This window comes from Protopterus annectens, chromosome 4.part1 (assembly GCF_019279795.1).
Source record: "Protopterus annectens isolate FY-2018-M chromosome 4.part1, PAN1.0, whole genome shotgun sequence".
NCBI classification, from domain to species: domain Eukaryota; kingdom Metazoa; phylum Chordata; order Ceratodontiformes; family Protopteridae; genus Protopterus; species Protopterus annectens.
This window is the reverse complement of record NC_056734.1, coordinates 982,612,789-982,634,607: the sequence shown is the minus strand read 5'-3', so window position 1 is coordinate 982,634,607 and position 21,819 is coordinate 982,612,789.

Genomic DNA, 21,819 nt, shown 5'->3' with positions numbered 1-21,819 from the left:
CTATGAACCATTACACCACTGCATCACCCTGAGATGTACTGTGTCATGTTTGAAATTAGTGTGATATAATTTTTGCCAAGTCCCAGTGACTATTAAGTTTGTCAAGTTAGTACAAGTTGAACCAAGTATGAATTAGGTGTGGTTTATTTTTCATGAACTTGTCACTTCTGTAAATCTTTAGGTCTTTTGGATTAATCTTGTTATATTTCACACAGCTGATAATGATGTTTTGCTGGAGAGAGTCTAGGATGATTAGACCGTCATTCTGGAGTAGTATGGAAGCTGCCCAGTGCCTACGATTCATATAATGCAAGGTAGAATGATTTGAATGTTTTGAATTTGAAAGATTTCAAGCAGCTCCAAAATGGATTACATAATACATTACATTCCTTAGCTTTGTAGTACATTGTACCAATGGTAGGATGCTAAAAACTGTATGTTTTTAAAATAATATTTAATTCATCTGAAACACTTGCGATTGCTGCTGTTTCTGCTGCTGATGACAGAGGGGGTGGAAGCCATTCCTGGACCTTGTGGAGAAGGGTGGTTGCTAACTTCCTATTACTGACTGGCTATTTTCATTTTCATTGGAACTACTTCAGGTTTAACAGTTGTTCAGCTTAGCTGTCCATTGTGCTGACCTCTGAACTATGATACTACTGGATCCCTGCAACATCTGAGATGAGAGTAAAGACCATGCTTTACCTGTGAGAACTGCTGTGCTCACCCAGTGAAAGAAGTAGCAGAAGTGAATACTTCCTGGAGGTTTTTGGACAGGAGAGATTGTTCAGTCCGTACCATCAGTTGGCTGCTTTTGTTTTACTAGGAAATTTTTCAGATTTAAATCTGTGACTGTTGAATAACCTGAAATTATATTGTGCTGCTTGCAGCTGTTACTCTAATACAAATAGTAGTGGATTAGTGACATGTAGGAGATCACTGCCCACTTTACTTCTGTGGTCTCATTCACTCATCTGTGAGCAGTACAGCCATGTATAGCCTGTCTGCACAGAGGTAGAGTTATGTTTTTTCCCCAGTTTTTCTTGCCTCTTTTAATAAGGTAAATATGTCATCACCTTCTCTTATATAATTCCAGTAAAGTGATCTTTTTTAAAAATCTGGTTTGCATAGAAATTTTAAATAATTACTTTATATTTGACATTTAGCTATTATACCTTTTCTAATGCTTTTTTTCTGTTTTTTTATTGATTTTCAAATTGAGTTATAATTATTAACAAAAATGAAATATTACAATATATAAATCTTAAAACATGAGTACTTCAGAAAGTTAGAAATAGAGGTAAATATTTCAGTAATGATATTACAGCAGTAAAACATAACTATTTACAAAGGTGTCTAATCTTCTTGAAGGAAACAATTGCTTCTGAAATAAAATCATATATAATTTCAATTAGAAATGTTGTCCATTTTCTCCAAAGTTTCCATTACTATCAACCAAGTATTCTGATATGTTGTAACTCTGTTAGTTCTTTCCTTTAGTGTATGTATGTCCATTTGACCAACAGATAAAGTAAGGTTTTTAAATTCCTTAAATATAGGAGAAGTTTGTTTCTTCCAGTTAATGGTAATTATCTTTCTGGCTATAGTTAATAAAGTCCATAAAATTGATATTTTGCTTCTTGAAACACAGGTATAGGTGAGTTGAATAAAAACAATTCTTTAGATAATTTAAAGTTGTCATTAAATATAGTCTGTAAAAAAATTATATTATTCCAATAAGTTTCTAATGTCATAGAAAACATGTTCCCAGTTTGCTTTTAACTTATTTTCACATTTCCAACAACTTTCTTGATTGTTAAGCATTAAAGCTAATTTATGTGGAGTGTAAAAACTTCTATGTAGGCATCTCCATGAGAACAAGTGCCAATGAAGAGATAGTGTGGTATGTTTTGAGGACTTTAGGATAAGTGTTTTCTCATCAACCTGTGGAGGATGGCCATTAATTAGTGTAAAATAATTCCAAAAAGAGTCTTTGCAATGTATTTTAATTTCTTTGATTATCTTGTAAATGTTAGAAAAGTATCCATTTCCTTGGAAATGTTGATTAGGAATGAATGTAATATAGTTAATAAGGTTAGGTATTTCCTGTCTAACTGAGATTTGTATTACATGTCTCTTATTTTATATATATTGTCTCAATGATTGTAACGTTAACCATATATCATTAGTCAAATTATCTTTATCTATACGATAAGTGGTGGATAATACCTCTCCTTTCTCTATTAATTTATGCCAGTATATTCATTCTGCTTTCTTTAATGTTTCCATTCTATTCAGTTGGAGTGTTTCAAAATGATTAGAAGTGTAAGCTAATGGAAAGATTAAAAATATCTAAGACTGAATAATAGGATTTATATTTACAATTTCTTTAAAATGTAGCTAATGTAGTATTTATGTAAAGTGATGACATTTTATTATTTTTGTTTTCCAGAATGTATGATTTTAAGATACAATAAAAGATATTTGATAAAATGAATAGATGGTCTTGGGTATGATTTTGCAAAGTGTTCAAACAAATTTGTTCATGTAGTAATTTCCATATAGATGAGTAAGCTGAGTTAAGCCATAAAGTAATATTTTTAACAAATGCAGATAGGTTATATATTAAATATCTGGAAGATTGATCCCTCCATCCTCCCAATTTGGTAAGTGATTGTTTAAAGCAATTTGAGGTTTAAGTGGGTGCCATAAAAATTTAAAAATTATTTTATTATATTTTTGTGTTATGTTTTTAGGTGGTGGTAAAGAAAAGACTTGAATGAGATATAATATTTTGGGAAATATAATTGATTTAATCAAATATAGCTGGTCCTCCATTGTAAATAGATGTTTATTCCAATTTGTAATTAGTGTTTTTATATTGTTTATTATGGTGGTATAGTTAAATATAATAGTGTCATTTAAGCCATGTGTTAAATGTACTCCTAAGTAGTGAAGTTTACCCTCAGCTGGAAAGTATTTCAAAAATGTTTTATCTAGGTTGGTATTTGTTTTAGGACTCAAACATAATTTGTTTGTTTTGTTATCATTAAATCATAATCCTGAGACTTCGTAGTCATGGTTTTGAGTAATGCTTGTATATAATTTGCATTGGACAAAATTTAAAGAATATCATCTGCAAACAGTTGGAGTTTTAGCTTTAGATTTTTAGTTATTTCTATAGCTTGTGTGTTATCTTGTGAGCTAATATTATTTGCAAAAGGGTCAATCAGCAAGGCAAAAAATAAAGGTGACAACAGACAGCCTTGTTTAATTCCTTTTTTGATTGTAATAGGGCCTGACCTATAGGATCCTAATTTAACATATGCAAGTGAGTTTTCATATAAGGTCATGATTAGATATATAAAGGCTTTGGGAAATTTATATTCTTCTAATATTAAGTATATCCAGTATACAGTGTCAAATGCACTATTGATGTCTAAAGAAACTAAAGTTAGATCTTTGTTTTTATGTTTAACATACTCTATTAATATTATGATTATTTTAATGTTGTCTTAAGCATTTCTTCCTTTAATGAAGCCTGTTTGAGCTTCGTGTATTAGTATGGGAAGGAAATGTTTAATTCTGTTTGCAAAAATTGCCATAAACATCTTATAATCTATACTGGGTAGTGATATAGGCCTATATGAGGAGCAATATTTCCCATCTTTACCAGGCTTTATTATTGGGAATATTAATTAATATTTCCAAGATGGGGGTGTTAATAGTTCTTCTTTGGATAAATTATATACTTTGAAGAGTAATGATATTGATTGTCCTGACATTAGTCTGTACATTTCTGGTAATATGTTATCTGGTCCAGGGGCTTTGTTCATTTTAAGCTTGGAGATTTGAGCCTTTACTTCTGTCATTGTTATTGGATTATTAATTATATCAATTTGGGGCTGCGATAATTTAATATAGATATTTTTGTTAAGAAAAGTCTTAATATTATTTATTGGGATAGATTTAGAAGGCACCCCAGCTGAGAATCTAACTGGAGAACCTCTTGCTGTGAGGCAACAATGCAACCGCTGCACCACTGCACCGTTTGAGGCCATACAGTTTGCATCCTACCACCTATCTCAGATACTTCATCTCTATCACCTCTACATTCCAAAATACTTTTTCTGCATACAGTTTGATCAATCCTTCTGTCTGATCTGTTCATGTGCAAAGTGATTATCTCTAATTGGCACATGACTGTTGCCTGATTTGCTCTCTTCCTACCTTAAATTCCCAAGCCACCACTCATGTAATGTCTTTCAAACGTTCCTCTCCCCACCCACATCATCATCATCTCCCTTTTTCCCATTTTTGACATAGGCTTGGGGTGTCACTTCCGCTGTTGCCATCTTCTTGATTCAATGCCACCTTTCAGACTTTGTCGACAGTCTCATCTGACTGTCACAGGTCTTCTCTCACACAGTCCATTCGTCTTTTTGTTGTTTGTCCTCATTTCCTCTTGCCTTAATTCTGTCTGTCCCAAATCCTCTTCACTAGATTGTTTTCTGCTTTATTACACATGTGACGGAACCAACGTAGTCTACTTTCTTTGACCTTCTTTCTGATTGGAGCTAGTTGGGCTTCTGCTCTGATGTCTTCATTTCTTTGTCTGCCACACAGTTTGCATCCTACCACCTATCTTAGATACTTCGTCTTTATCACCTCTACCTTCCAAAACTGCCCTGCCTTTACTGCTCAGGTCTCTGTAACATACAGTAATACAGGTCACACCACTGATTTGTACACCTTATTTTTCAGCTTTGCTGTCATTTGTAGGTCATATGCTACCCTGACACTCTGTGACAGTTGTCTGCAGCCACTCTAATTCTAGTTTTTACCTCATCTTTCAGACTTGCTTTCTCCTCAACTACCCATCTCAGGTACTTGAAAATGTTAACTTTTATGACTATTTTCTCTTCTATCTCAATTTTCATCTTCTGATTTTCTACCATTACAAAGTATCTGTACTCAGTTTCATCTCGTGTGCCTTCATTTTTCCACATTGTCTGCATATAACAACTTTGTTGATATGTCCCATCTGATCTACTTGCTAATGTAGTCCATCACTAGTATGAACAGTAGTGGGTTCAGAGCTGAACCCTGATGTCCACACACTCCCATTGGGAACCCTTCTGTGGCTCTGAACACTGTTTTTCTTATATCATTGAGTGCTTGTACATAGCCTGTACTAATCCTAACAATGTTTCTGGGAATGTGAACGACTGCAGTACTGGCCAAATCAGCTTTCTTGAGACCTTGTTTTATGCTTCCTTGAAGTCTAGGAATGCCCAGTTGGACTCTTTCCTCATCTTTAGCTTCTTCTCAAAGATCTGTCTCACTGCAAACATCGGGTCAGTTATGCTGCATCCTGATCTGAACCTAAACTGCTTACCTCCATTCTTACAAACTACTATGCGTATTTGTGCATCTATCACCTTCTCAAAAACTTTCATGCAGTGTGACAAGAGTTTGATACTTTTCTACTGTCTACAGTTAATGGATGTTCCCTTTATTCTTATATAATGGCACTAATATGCTTATTATCTAGTTATCTGGGATATGTCTTTTCTCCATACTGCTATGAGTAAACTCAGCAGCCATTTCTCCCATCTCAACCAAAATCTTGATCATGTCTGCTGTGTCCTCATCTGAGTCTGATGCTTTATATGACTTAATTTTCCTTAGTGCAGCTCTTGCTTTTTCTATGGTGGGATCCACTTCCTTTTTCATCGTACTCTGTGTCTGGAGCAGTACAGGTTCTATGTTTTTTTATTCATTCTGAAGCTGCTCGAAGTATTCCTTTTCATCTACCTTTGATGTCAGGGGAGTAAGGTGTTAGTGGCATCCATTATGAAAGGTATCTGATGATTGAGATATATATATATATATATATATATCTATATATATATATATATATATATATATATATATATGTATATATATATATATGTATGTATGTATATATATATATATATATATATATACAGACGCATATGTGTTCTGTACTCCTCACACATGCTATTTTGAGGCTGTGCCATCCTTCTTCAGTTCCACCTATTTCTTTCTTTCCTGGAGGCATTAGAACCCTGAGTATTCCCTTGAACTCTCTTGTGCTTTCTCTCCAGTCATCTTCCAAATCTTTATCCTAGTCTATTGACCTTACAGCCTTCTCTGACCACTGCTTGCAGCTGATTGTGGCAACAAGTGCTTTATGCTGTGGGCTGACTATTTCACTGGTGATGACTTTGCAATAAATTATTCCACCCCGGTGCCATTTTCTTTTCAGGAGGAAGTCTGCCTGAGTTACATGTTGGACACTCTTGTATGTGATCCTGTGACTGTCTTTCTTGCTAAACCATGTGTTGGCCAATTTTAAACCATTTGACTAACAGATGTCTAGAATAGTCTCTTTTTTCTTCCTGTTGTCCAACCTATGTGGACAAGGCAATTCTCCTATCCCGTTCTGTCTGTTCCAACATGTGCATTCAGATCCCCATTATCAACACCAGTGCTTGTTGTCCTACATATCTAGTATGTCCTGCAAGTACTGCCTGAATGAACTGTTTCCTTGCTATAACAGCCCTGCTGTGGATTATAGACTGAGATTATGTATAGTGTTTTTTCATTACATTGGAGTCTGTCTCACCACAACCCCTGCAGCATGTCTAGTCTTTCTGCTGAGTAGTAGCCTCTGGATATCAAGCCAAGTGACTTTGCTACACTGCCCTGCCATCTTGTCTCCTAGATATAGAGGATGGACAGCCTCCTACTTACCATCATGTCATCCACTTCAAGGCTATATCCTGTTACTGCCCTGTATTAACTTTATCAATCTTTCATTTATGTTTGGGAGGTTGACTGGTTTTATGTCCAACTTTCGCTCAACAGAGCAATCCCAGGTAACCCAAGCTGGGCAGCTGGACATTAGCCAGCCAGTAGCTTATTGACCCAAGGCTGCTGGACTTTATGGTGGGCACACACTGGACAACAGAGGCACAAAGACCCCTCCACCTTTAGCATGTTTCCCTAGTGTAGGTTTGAGTAGGATGGGCCATCAAACTATCATTGGCAAACATATCTTTCAACTGTCTAGATTTTCACTGAATGTCAGGATCTTTGTATCTTATTTTTGGTCTGTTTCTCAAAGTGAATGGTTTTCTGGCAAATCATTGAAGAGTGAAGTCACTAAATGGCAGACATCTGAGTTTTACTTAATATCCTTCAGCAAATCTTTACTAATGCACAACCTGCTATTCTTTCAAACTTTCTAAGTTTACAAGAATAATAAAATCTGTCTCTGATTTTGTAATTGTGACCCCATGATGTTTGGCTTTGTCCATATTTATTGCACTGAAACATTGAGAGGTACACTGGCAAATGCTCATGTCCACTTTTGGTGACATTAGTCACTGCAAACAAATCACATAAAGCCATTTTTTACACTGTCAAGTGGCTAACCCAGAGATGTGCAGTCTGTGATTTGTGTTCTCCTATCTACAGGATACCGAATGCTACTGTTGTTTCCCAAAGTAGTTGGTCTATACAACTCGTCTCGTAATAGGCACTGTCTAGAGTCTGTGTTGCTGGCTGCTCACAACTTGTTTCTTGATTGTTTTCCTTAACAATACATCCCCTGCCTGTACCAGTGTAATCATTTCTGCCCCTTTGCCTGAAGTCCAGTCATTATGCTGTTATCTTCCTTAGAACTAGTGCCATAAAGCCCAAGAATCTAAATATATTTAGGGGCCTGTCTGAATCCAATTTATATGATACTTACTGACAAATGAGACTGTGTCCCAAATGATGACCTCAAGCACCAATGCCACTGCATTTGCCTTTGAAGTTCTACTCTTGTCTAAAATAGCTGCATTGAATCATGTGTTCTCATTTATGACAAGTTCAAAAATAAACCCATATTGTGAAATTCTCGCACCAACAACCTTTAATGGAAGAAGTAGCTTTTAGTTAGTTATAAATGATCTTCTTCCCCTATGAAAAAGGTTTTTAATGTGGCTAGTAAAAGCTTTAAGTACACCATTAAAAAGTGCAATAAGCGTAATGCTACAGCCATCATTACCGAAGATCTGAAGGCCAATTTAAGTTATATTTGGAAACACCGATGTAACGGTCTATATTGTCTGAGCTGATAAGAAAGGGTACCACTTATTTTGAGTATGAAACATTTCCAGTACCCTCACTGACAAATTTGATTTCAACTTCTCTTTACCCACTAACTCCTTTGCCTCCCACTGCCTAACTGACTTCTTCCCAAAATCACACTAGAAGAGATTGTATCTGCACTATTTAAAACTAAAAACATTAACTTTTTGGGTTCTAATAACATGTCTGCTTGTTTTCTGGTACATACAAAATATAGCCTTGCTCAGCAACAAATGAGCCTATTCAGCCTAAGCCTTCCCACCGATTATTTCCCAAAGCCTTGGAGATATGCCATAGTGGTACCAGTCATTAAGAGCATTCCCAGCAGGGATCCTGGTAATTACGGTCTCATAAGTTTCACCAGTATCACATGTTAGGTAATGCAATGCATCATTATCAAAGGCATAAGCAATCACATAAGTGACTTACAATCCTAAGATACAAATTAGTTTGGCTTTGTAATAGATGGATCATGTCTACTCTGTTTATCTTATTTCTTTGAAAGGGTAACTGAGACCTGGGATGAGGGTCACACTGCTTATATGGAGCTGGTCAAGGCCTTTAACACCATTCTGAATGCAGATGTCATTGACAAACTCACTTAACTAAATGTTAACCCTTGTTAATATCTACTGGTAGAACCCATACAGTTATGGCTGGTAGTACTTCCTCCATACAGAAGACTACCATAATTGTTTTTTTTCACTTGAGCTCAGTCCTAGACTCTCTCCTGTTTGGCATCAACATCTGTGATATCAAAGCAGATGTCAAATACTGTAGCTTATGAAGTCTGATGACAGCACACTGGGTCCTGTTGTGAATTACTGTACTGACTCATATACTCAAGCAGGAGATTGACCAGCCTATAATAACCATGGGCTCAAATTCAATGTCAACTAATACAGAGTTGTATCTGGTATGTCTGTCTTCTCTAGCTTGTACCATAGAAAGAACATCCCACTCTTAAAATGGACACAGTTATTAGCAATCTCAACATATTTGTGAACAGCAATCTGTCCTTCGATCATCATGTATCATTTGTTGTTACAACATTTTCTATGTAGCACATTTAATTTCCAAGAGCATCTTTTCTAGGTTGTAGAAAGTTGTAGTTCCTCTCAATATATTCCTGTTTAGGCCTATCATTGAATACATTATTCCCTTTTTCACAAATCTTTCCAAACAACTTATACCTTAGAGATTCTTAATTAAGAATTATTGGAGTAGGCATCGTAAGCCTATAAATGGCTCTTATAATGCCCAGAGCCGTTCTCTGATATGGTGTCCCACCTCCCCTGCTCTTTATTAGAAGATCAAAAAATAAAAGGTGCTCTCCATAATACTGGCATTCAAAGCCAGATCCTCGTCTTCTCCCTACCCTGTCAACTTTTTAATTACAGCTATTTGTGACTGTATACCACAGGACACTGGCTGTGATGAAATGAATCAATAAACACATAAATGACAGAAACACAAAAATGTATCTTCACTGCTCAGAGTTGTCAGGATACAGTGTTAAACCCATTACATCTCCTTATAACTATCTACTTGTTATAGCAAGAATTAGGGATAAAAGTCAAAATAATAGAGGACAAAGGACTAAAATCAAAGACAAATATTTTCTCTTACATATTGAGAATGTTGTTGGAATAACAGACTTTGCATCAGCATGTTTTTGTTCTGAAGGCTATTGTATCTGAATCTTAAATGTATGACATTATTTAGAGATTATAGTCGTCCTTCACTTGTTGGAAAAAAATACAATCTGTATGAGGAACAGACCAAAATATGAGGCAAAATTGGAAACTTTTGGTATAAGCAAAGCCAGTATATTCCAGCATATACAATACACACACACACACACACACACACACACACACACACACACACACACACACACACACACGACCATCAATTACAGCCACTTGTATGACTGGCTGTATACAACAAAGCTCTGACAGAGATCAAACTAATGAATATATACAAAATAAATAACTGCCACATAGGAATTTAGCTAATCAGCTAGCTGTTGTCAGAATATGGCATGCAACTCACTACAACCCCACCCCCTATATCATTCAACCCCTAAGTAAAAGAAATTTGGACAAAGTGAAAAATAATGGGATGAAGGCCCAAAATCAGGGACACATTTTAAATATTGCTTTTATAAAATTAGAAATTTACTAGAATAACAGATTTTGTGTCAGCATGCATTTTCTGGGGGGGGTTGGTATAATGGTTAAAATGTTTACCTTACAGACACAAGGTACAGGGTTTGATTCTCACATGGGGTAATTGGCTAGGCTTACAATGGCCCAAAAAGGTAGTTAGCCTAGTACTAACATATATATGAATAGTCTATGTAAAGTCTTAAACTCAAATGTATGTGATTGAGTGACTTTTATCCATAATGATTTGCCAGAAAGCTACAACTCAACCTGTTAAAGGAATAAAGGAAAAAGCTACAAATAATGTGGGGCAAAAGACCACACTCAAGGGCAGATGTTGCTCTTATTTTAATACAATTAGAAACTTTTTTAGAGTATCAAGCTTTACATCTCATTGCATTTGTTCTGAAGGTTATTTGTCCTAAAACTTGAATTAATGACATTATTTAGTGATTGCAGTCTTCTTTGCCAGAAAAAAGAAAATGCAGACATTTTGGAAATAGACCAAAATAAGTCAAAATCAAAGACATTATTGCAAAAGCAGTTCCAGTTAAAAGTAGGCATCTATGCCCCCCTGCCCCCCAACACCCATTAAAGCACACACACAAATACGATCAACTGCAGCTACTAGAATGTATGACTTGACTGTACATAACAGAATGTTGCGATCAAATGAATACATAAATATATTGGGAAGACAGGAGTGCATCTTACAGGTAACTGCTTAATATTTTATTTATTTATTGCATTTGTTAACCGGGAAAGTCCACTGGGCCTAAGAAGAGCCCATTTTCAGTGGAGGCCCGGGGAGAAAAGCTCCACAATATACAAAGCACAACAATAAATACAGTATGCAAACCAGTGCAAAAACATGCCCCCCCTCCACACACACACACACACACACACACACACACACACACACACACACACACACACACACACACACACACACACACACACACACACACACACACACACACACACACACACACACATACGCACACATCATTTGCTTCCAAAATCAAGGAAAAAGGCAAGCTAAATATGGGGAGAAAATAAGATGTATTGTCCATACTGTACATATTTAGAAAATAGCTAGAATAAAAACTTTTTGAATTAGACTGGCATGCTTTTTTGGAGGCTACTAAGCCTGAAACTTAAGAGTCTTCCTTTATTTAGTATGTAGATAGTGAGAGGATTACACAGTCACATTCAGAACCTGAAGAAGACTGTAGAATACAGCAATGTGAGCTGGTTTACCCAGCTTCAACAGAGATAAATTTGTTAGATTACTTTACTTTACTTAACAAAATATCAAGAAAGGAGTCACAGACTTTTCAGAATTAGTTCTTTATTCTTTAGTATGTAAGTAAAAGACTTCAGAATGATGAAGATTTGTGTTTATAACTAGCTACAGACCTTATCCTTACCTATACCCCCCAAAATGTCTCAAGCTTTGCAGTTGAAGTTCTTGAACAGTCCAAAATATTGACACATTCTGCAAAATCAGAGAGATTTTAGAGCATATATCTCCCTAAGTATGTACACAAAAAATAAGTGGCACATAAAAAATAAAAAAGTAAAAAATACATAAATAAATATAAGATTAATTTAAAAATGTGCTTCCACAATCCTATTTAGTTAAACTACATCAACTTTGATTTATCCCTTGCCCCATTTACTTAAATTACACCCACCAACTTCCTGCTTTCACTATTTTTGGTCAAGCTGTCTAGGTCACCTGAGGCAGCCTGAGCCAATGGCAACCCTTGCTGCTGTCTGAGCATTGTTTTTATGTTCTGAAGGAGACAGGAACAAACATGAGTTCCAGGCTGTTTTAATGAACAGCCTGGTAAAGAAATTGATTATTATTATTATTATTGTTGTTGTTGTTATTATTATCATTAATGAGGGTGAAAGTCGAAAGTATAAAAGGTAGCTTGCGGTTCAACATTCAAAAAGGTAATACCTTCTCTTTCAGTCATTATTTGCAAGTAGATGGGGAAGGAGTGGAAGCAGGGGCAGACTTTATGTTCTTATGAACCCATGGAATTAAGACATTTGCTTCCTGGAAGGAAAGCTATGGCAAATCTTGTTAAGGATTTAAAGAGCAAGCATGTTATTTTATCAATTAAAGTCCATATTGTCAAAGTGTTTCCAGTAATAACATAAGGCTGTGCACTGGAAAAATGAATACGTTTGAATTGTGGTGTTGGAGAAAACATTTGAGAATTACATATTTTGTAAGAAAATCTCATTTTTATTGTTGTTTACTTTAGCCCTGTGCTGAGACTGAAATTTGTCAGTTGTACCAATGCTTTATCCAGGTTAACAAATTCATATAATTTTTCAAAGTAGTTCATTTCATTATAGGTTCATAGGTGTGTACTAGGCTAATGGCCTTGGAGCCTTTACAAGCCTAGTGCATAGGATTACCCTGGCATCATGCCACCTGACCTTCGTTCCCAGTGCCTCTGTCAAGCAGAGCCACTGGAGTGATCACGGGGGTGAATTTTCTATTTCCCATCCACTCATCAAGATTCCTCTTGAAGAGGGCCAGTGAAGTGCTCTGCTTGACATGTATGGGAAGTCTATTCCATAGCATGGGCAGTCTCTGGCTTATGAACCTGTCCCTCCAGCATGTTCTGTTGATTGTGGTAATGAGGTCGAGGTCTCTGGAGCGTGTGGTGCGGAGGGATTGGGATTTCTTTAGATGCAGAATTTCTAACAGAACTGGTTCAGACATGGCTTTGTAAGTCAAGCAGAGATCACCTCTAACTAGGCAATATGAGACAGAGAATAGTTGGAGTTTTTTTTAGTCTGTCCATATAGGACAAGTGTTTAAGGCCTAGGATCCTCTTTGTGAGGTACTTTTGCAGTTGTTGCAGGTGTCTAGTGAGGTACATGCCAAATGGGGCAATAGAGGGAGACAATGACCTCTTTCTTCCTGGATGCAAAACCCTTAGTAATGAGATGTGCCACATAGAAGGACCTTCCGACCACAGTGGCAATGTAGTGGTCAAAAGAGAGGTTGCTGTCAACTTGTGTTCCCAGATCTCTTATAACGCCTTCTGTGTTCAGTGGACTACCATCAATGTGGTAATTCATGGGAACCATGTTTTTTCCCAAAGGGGATGATGACACATTTTTTGGCATTGAGCTTAAGGCCATGGTTCTGACACCAGTCGTTGGTCTCAGTAAGGCCTTTCTGTAGGATGTAAACATCACTAGGAGAGTTAATAATAGCTCCCAACTTGCAATTGTCTGCAAACTTTGTCAGCCAGAGTCCCTTTGTGTTTGCCTGGACTTCAGAGAAGTAGATACCAAACAGGAGACTACCCAGGATCGGACTCTGTGGGACTCCACTTGTGACTGGTTGTCAGTCTGACTTGGAGTCAGCTACTTTCACATTGTGTGTCTTCTATCTGTGACCCAGGGGAATGGTATCAAAGGCCTTAGCCAGATCAAGGTAGGCTGTATGAACCACTTTGCTTTCATCCACAGCTCTGGTGACTCACTCAAAGAAGTCGAGCAAGTTGAGCAGGCATGATTGATCTACCCTTCACAAACCAAACTGTGTGGGATCCAGAGTTTGGAGATTCCCTATATCCTTGTTTATTAGGTCCATGATGATGCATTCCATAGCTTTGCATATCAGACTCGTCAGGCTAATGGGGCAATAGTTCCCAGGGTCTGTAGTTGATCCTCCTTTGTGGAGAGGGATGACTGAAGCAGTGCACCATTCGGTAGGGACAAAGCCTGAGGTGAGGCTGTGACTTGAACACAGGTGAGGTGCCAGTTCACTCTGTAGTTCATGTAGAACACAGCCAGAGATATTGTCAGGTCCCATTGAAGCTGTATTCATGGCCTTGGACAGTGCTGGTTTAATCTGTGCAGCAGTAATATTGGGTGCCTGGCAATCTACTGGTATTGTGATTGGTCCTTTGGGGGGGGGAAGAAGGGTAAAGGTGGCGCTGAATCTGTCGGCGAGTATATTGGCAATATCTGTTGGCTCGGCATAGGAGGTACCATTGTGCAGTAGTTCAGAACAAATCTGGGTATTGCTGTGGAGATTCTTTACATAAATATCAAAGGCCTTGTAATTGTTTTTACTATCTGCTGCAATTCTGTTTTCATAGCCAGCTTTAGAGGATTTGATGAGGGATCTCAACTTTTTGTTGAGGCTGATAAGGGAGTTTTTTCAGTCTTGACACTTCACCTTATTCCACATCAGTTTCCTCCATCTGTTGTAGAGTTTGTTTATGGCAGGGGACCACCAGATTGGCTTCCTTTTTTTGGAGGAGAGCGTCTTGGTTCTATTGGGTATGACGAGATCCATGCATTTGTGTACGTGTTTGTAGAGTGCATTGTTGTATGATTCGGCAGTCATTCAACTATTCTCCATTTGCATGGGTGCTATAAAGTTAGCCACCTCTGTTTTTAGGAGCCCAAAGTTAGCTTTGGAGAGGTTTTTCATGGTGGTTACCTTTGCGGGGTTGGGAGAGATGTGGATTTCCAAGATGATAAGTTTGTGGTCAGATGTAACCAGGAAGGAGTTGACTATTGGTGTAGAGCAATGGTCGCCCATGTTAGTAATGACCAGGTCAAGGATGTTGCTACCTCTAGTGGGGGTAAGAATGAGCTGGTCCAGGGCATTGGAATTAATGAATTCCAGGAAACGTTGGGAAAGTGTTTTGGTACATGAGTAGTTTTCCCAGTTAATGGAGGGGTAGTTGAAGGCACCCAGTATGAGAGTGTTAGGTTGGTCCCTAATATTCTCCAGGCTGCTTAGGAATGTGGAGTGTGAGTCTTGGGACATGGTTGAGGACCTATAGCAGACTACGACCTGAATAGTTGTATTACCCCGTATTAGCTGCACCTGAAATATCTCAGATGTGTTATGTTGGGCTACCAGTCTGGAGGTGTGTGCATCATTTATGAATATGGAACCACCACCCCTTTGGAGCTTTGGTCCAAGTTCTGGGGCCAAAAGGTGTGGAATGAGTTATACCCTGGTAGTGCAGGGGTGCTTTCTGCTGCCTTGAACCAGATCTCTGTTACAGCACAAATATCCATGTTTTCCATTTTAAGGAGTGCTTTGAGCGAGTGCATTATGAGATTTAGACTTTTAGCATTGAGCATCTCTAAGGAGATTGCATTTATTTGTAGCTGTTATGGTGGTAATTTGGTCTTTGGAACAATGCCTAAAAAAGCACTATAGGGGTGGCAAGAGCCTTGGCCAGTATCCGGAAGCCTAGGGGTGACAGATGCAGGCCATCTCTGGCAAAGCATCGAGGTCTGTCAATCATGTCATTCAAGGCAGACAGATACTGGATCCCCTTAGAATGACACCAGAAAGCCAATTGTTGAAATCAATCATTTTGTGCTTGTACTGTGGTATCATTCTGGGTGATGATAGGACGCTGCTCAGAGCTAGGGTCATACCTGCCTGGGCTACATAATCCGAGAACTCCTCCATGTCTCTTTTCATGTAGTCCAGTGAGGTACATCTCAGGTCATTCACACCCACATGTACAATGACAGTCATATAACTAGTGTGTTGGGCATGCTGTTTTGCCTTAGGGGCTTTGATTGAGTGCCACACTGTTTAGGAGAGTTATGTGTGTCATGATTAGTGTTGTGTTGTGGTGGTGGAGTGTTTTTCTGCCTTGGAGGTCTCTGCTGTTTGGGTAGATTTTTATTGAGAGCCTCCATGAAGGTGGGTGTGTGCTTTGTGTTTTTATGTGAAGGCAGTGCTGGTGTGTGTTCTGGAGGGCTGTGTGCTCCATGTGGTGTGGTGCAATTGTTGACTTTTTCTTGACCAGCTATTCTGGTCTTGGCTGGAGAATACGTGTCTTCCAATTTGGATATATAAGTTCATCTCACTCAAGTCTGAGTGTTGGGAGGTAAGAGGAAAGGGTGTACATGAGGCAGTTGCTACATTGCCTCAGGACGCCCAAGTTCACCAGGTTAATAGGAGAAAGCACAGGGAACTGACCTTTAGACATGCCTGGAGGGGTGGGCATTAATAATAAGTACTGGAGCTGTTTCCTTGTAGAACGTTTAGTGCTGGTAGCACTTTTCTGGGCTACAATAATTGCTATAAGAAGTCTGATAAAGTGCTGGACTAATAAGCTCATAAAAGTGCAGGAGAGAAGAGAACTGGCAGATCTAAGGGAAAAATTGAAGAGCAATTGAAATTGGCAGCACTGAGAAGCTTACAAACAGTCCTGGATACAACAAATCTGTATCTGGACTAGAGGGGAAATATAAATCCAGACTGTTCACTGGTAGGTATGATAATAAAAGTAAAACCAATATTTTGGCCACATAATGTAATGACAGGTGAAAACAATGTTCACTAGAGAAGTCACTGATGCTCAGAAAGATCAAAACAATAGAAAATGTGGGTAGCAAAGGCTAAGCTAGAGAGAAAGCATTTCTACAGTAGAGAATGTGAAGTTGCAAAAACTTAACGAAGCAGTTGTTCGCAGAAGCACTTCGTGCTAAAGTCCTTACAGAATTGAATGTTCAAATCCAGGCACTGCATGTGGGCCTGCATCCTGGCTAAGAAGTCTCTATATCATTCAGCTAGCAGAAACCAGTTTACCATGGTCAGAGATGAACACATGCAAAAATACTGCAATATGCTTTACTTTATTTTTATGAAGGTCTAAAATAACTCAGTTAAAACTGCAGCATGCTGTTTCTCAAAAGTATAAAGATACATACAAATACCTTCTATCTTGCCAGTATATACCAAAACACATGTTCCCATAATAAGTATCCAGGCTGTTCCTAAAATATCTAAACTAGTACTTGCTTTAATGTAATTTGGTAGTCTGTTCCATGCATCATCTACTCTGTCAGAGAACCAATTAGTAGACTTCTCATTCCTATAGAATCTTCTACATAGGTTGTCTGATGATTCTCTAGCACTTTTTAACCCCAAACATTTCCAGAGGTAGTTGTCTCTAAATGCCCTATATACCTGAATAAGATCTTCTATTAGATATCTATAAGAGACACTGCACAAGTTCAGATATTTTAGTCTCTCGTAACTTAAATGTTCACATCCATGGATACCCTTGGTGTATTTCCATTGTACTCTTTCCAGTTTATTCATGCTTGTTTTCTTATAAGGTTTCCATATTGTTATTCCATACTCAACTTTGGGTCTAATGTAACTAACAAACAATGACTTCATTATTTTTGATTTCCTAGACTTTATAAATCTTTTTATACAACCTATAGTTTTATAACTTGTCATTAACCAATTGGTTGATATGATTAGAAAAACTCATAGCTGAATCTACCCATATACCCAGGTCCTTAAATGAGTCTACAGTTTCAATCACTGTGTGCTGTATTAAGTATTCACCTTTCAATTTATGCCTGCCAAATCTCATATGCATAGTTTTTGATGTATTTATCAGCATATTACTCTCCTGTGCCCAAATGGTTAATTTAGTCAAGTTACTTTGCAGACATGCCTTATCTGTAACACATGTAATCAGTTTACCCAATTTCAGGTCATCTGCATATAGACTGTAGAACACCTCAGATGAAAAAGTTAGGTCTGAAAGATACAATCTAAACAAGTAAGGGCATAGGACATAGGGCATAGGGCATGCAGCTGAGCATACTTTTACTTTCTCCGTCCTATATGTCAATATTCCTAGTATTAGAGGAGGTGATGTTGCTAATCATACTGAGGAGGTAGAAACAACCTGGATAGTTAAACTTCAAGCTCATGTACATCCAGGTCTAAATGATAGAATACCACTTAAACCTGCACTTAAGAACAGAAGATGTAAAGTATTGACCAAGTGATGTATTTTAGACACTTTTGATTCTTTGATTTTATGTTGTTTGCACATATTTCATACTTTGTTAATGCATTTATATTTTTATTTTTATATATTTTTTATTTATTTATATAGTGATTGCCCTAAACTGTAAGTCTATATTAGGGTGTTTAGGTTTCTGTATAGGCTATTTTATATTTTGTAATTATTTTATAAGTATGTTATGCCTTTAAGGTTTCTTATAGGTTTAACCTAAGTCTGATTGTTTAATTGTTTTATTGTTTTAATTGCTTACACTATATAACCCTGTTTCTTTTCTGATGGTTTTGGGTTTGATAAAGCTTGTTAGCGAAAGCGCTCACCACCTTTGGATCCTAATAAAGAGCTTTTTATTCATCGCATTTGGACTCATTTTGGGGCTTTTTTCCATATTTTGGACTTTGGTATTTCGTATTCTGGATGTTCTAACTGGTCTGAATAGACACAACTGAAATGTATTTATCTGCAAGGTTTTATACTGCCTTTTTGTGGTGGTTGGAACATATACAGCCTGGTTCAACTGTGAGCAGTTTTGTTGTTTATTGCTCATTAAATCTATATAAATTACATCATTGCACAATATTTCATTCATAGCTGCTATTATATTGTTATAGAACATCATGTTACAGGTGGTAATAGATCTGTTTTCAACATATGTATGCTGATATGTGGTTTCAAGTCCCAACCTATCCAGTTCTGACAATAACTTATCCAATATTACCTTTTCCATTATTTTTCCACAAGATGAAAGTAGACTTAAGGGTCTATATGACTCTGGGTTTGTCCTACTCCCCTTTCCCTTAAAAACAGGTTTAATAAGCGCATGTCCCCAATCTTGAGGAATCTCCCCATATTTATATGACCTAGTGAATAATAGATATAATGGTACTGTAGGTTCTTGCTGAAGTGTTCTCAGGTCATTGTTACTAATTCTGTCTCCTCCCTTTGTTTGGATCCAGTTTGCACAGTTCTTTTTCAATATAATCTAATTTGATTCCAATGTGGAATCTTTATGCTGTTTCTCTCTCATACTCTAGAAGTCACCCCCCCTTACTGTGAATATTTAAAGGCATTGTCTAAAGTGTATTCGACAGAACTGCCTGAAACTAGTACTACACTGCCTCTCAGGATTTCCCCAAATATCACCTTTGAAACATTATGCTTAAACAGCATTTTTTAAGTGTGTTTGACAGTTGGCTTAGATGATTAAGGAGCTATTAACAAGCTGTTTCCTGTGCTCCAGTGGTGCAAGGCCTGATTCCCTCAGCGTCCATTGCCTAGCTGTCTGATTTGAGCAAATCACTTAATAAGATACATCACCCGCGGTGGTGCTGCTGCGGTAGCGTTGTCACCTCACAGTAAGACGCTGTCTGGTTCGATTCTCAGCTAGAGCGTCTTCTGCGTGGAGATATGCGTGAATGGGCGCACCTTTGTTGAAGGTTGTGCATAAGAGCTGGTAACTCGGCACATAAAAATCAACTACCAATCATTAGCGGACCAGAGTTCCGCTGCGGAGACCCCTAACCGGGAAAAGCCGAAAGACGCATGTATCTTACATCACCTTGGTTCGAAGCTGAAAAAATACATGGAGATCAGTGCTCTACCTTGGAAAACAAATGAATAAATATTAATTCTTATATTAAATCATTTAATGTAATTTGATACAGAAAAGATAGGCATTGCAGTATTTGGTGGTTTTAATGTACCTTGCATATCACCCATCTCTAATAATTTATTTGAGCCATTGTTTAATAAAAAGCTCCCTAATCTTTTTATTAAACCATAGCCCAGAAATCTAAATACATGATGAAGTCAGGTTAGACTTTAGCAAAGGATACTTCTATACACTTTAACATAAGCACCCTATGGATATGTGTAGGTTGCATCCATCAAAGCCTGTGGACTTACCTTGACTTTGCATATTATAAAGGTCAGCTAATGTTGGGACACGAAAATACAGTTTTTATGAATGTTGTGGTGATGATGATGAGTGTGAGACAGTAAGTAAATTAATGGGAGGAAAATATTTTATGGTACTGCAAGCACCTTATACTGAGCTGTAAATGTAAGTACAGAAATTGTACCAAACTGCTTAACAATATGCACAGTTATTTTAGATATTCCTGTTCCTGTGCTTAGGTCTTAATGACCAACATGCAACATAGACTCCATTACAGGACGAGGAAATGTTTCAGGATGAATCCTTTCTTAAAGGAAGTTTTATTCCCACAACACCTTATTTGTAATGTTAATTTGTTTCAACATCAAGTCAGGAAAGGAAAGGAATATAGAACCATTTTCTCCTTGATGTTATAAAGGGATGTTATTTAAAACTCAGATTACCTGTAAGGTTCTTGCCATTATCATGAATTTCATGCTCTAATAATGACCTCAGAACAGAAATGTTATCATACCTTAGAGGCTTATGAGCAATACCTAACCTGTCTCTTATATATTCATAGACTATGGAATGCAGGCCACAATATCTCAAGCAGTCTCTGTAATTCAACTCTGTACAACAAATATCCTTGTAAATATAGAATAACATAATGAGAGGATGCAATAGAAAGCCTTAGCAAGGCTAAAATAGACTAACACTATATCTTGGCCTTCATCCAGATTCTAGTTTCAAACAGTGGAATATCACTACTCCACTACTTCGAAGAAAGACATTATTTGTCGGCCGTGGTGGTACAGTGGTTAGCGTTGTCTCCTCATAGCAAGATCTTCTTTGGTATGATTCTTGGCTGGAGCGCCTTCTGTGTGGAGCCTGCATGTCCCACTTGTAGGTGTGTGTGTATGTGTGTGTGTGTGTGTGTGTGTGTGTGTGTGTGTGTGTGTGTGTGTGTGTGTGTGTGTGTTCTGTGAAGGTTGGGCACCGGGCTGGGAACGTGACACCATAAAACTCCACTGTCCACTGCCAATCAATCTGCAGACCGGTGATCTGCTGTGGCAACCCCTAACAGAAGGACTATTGCTGACCAAGTTCACAAACGACTGCAAACTAAGGGCTATAGTTGACTTTCTGGCTGACACAGACATCCTCCAAAAGGGTCTCACTGAGACAGATACCTGGTGTCAAAACCATGGCCTCAAGCTAAATGCCAAAAAGTGCATAGTCATCCCCTTTGGAAAAAACAAAGTACCCACAAACTACCACATAGGCGGTAGCCCCCTAAATACGGAAGACGTAATAAGAGATCTGGGGACCCAAGTAGATAGTAACTCTCCTTTGATAATCACGTTGCCAAAGTGGTAAGAAAATCCTTCTATGTGGCCCACCTAATCACAAAAGGGTTTGCATCCAGATCAAAAGAGGTCATTATGCCCCTCTATGCATCACTCATCAGACCCATCATAGAGTACAACGCCCTATTTGGGATGTACCTTACAAGACACCTGCAACAGCTGGAAAGATCACAGAAATACCTCACCAAGAGGATCACTGGCCTCAAACAGATGCCCTATGCAGCTTGACTGAAGAAACTCCAGCTGTACTCGGTTGCATACCGCCTACTTAGAGGTGATCTCTCCTGACATAGAAAGCCATGTCCAACCCATAATTGATGGACATGCTCCACCTAAAAAAAACATATCCCCTCGAGCCACATGCTCCAGGGACCTAAACCTCACCACAA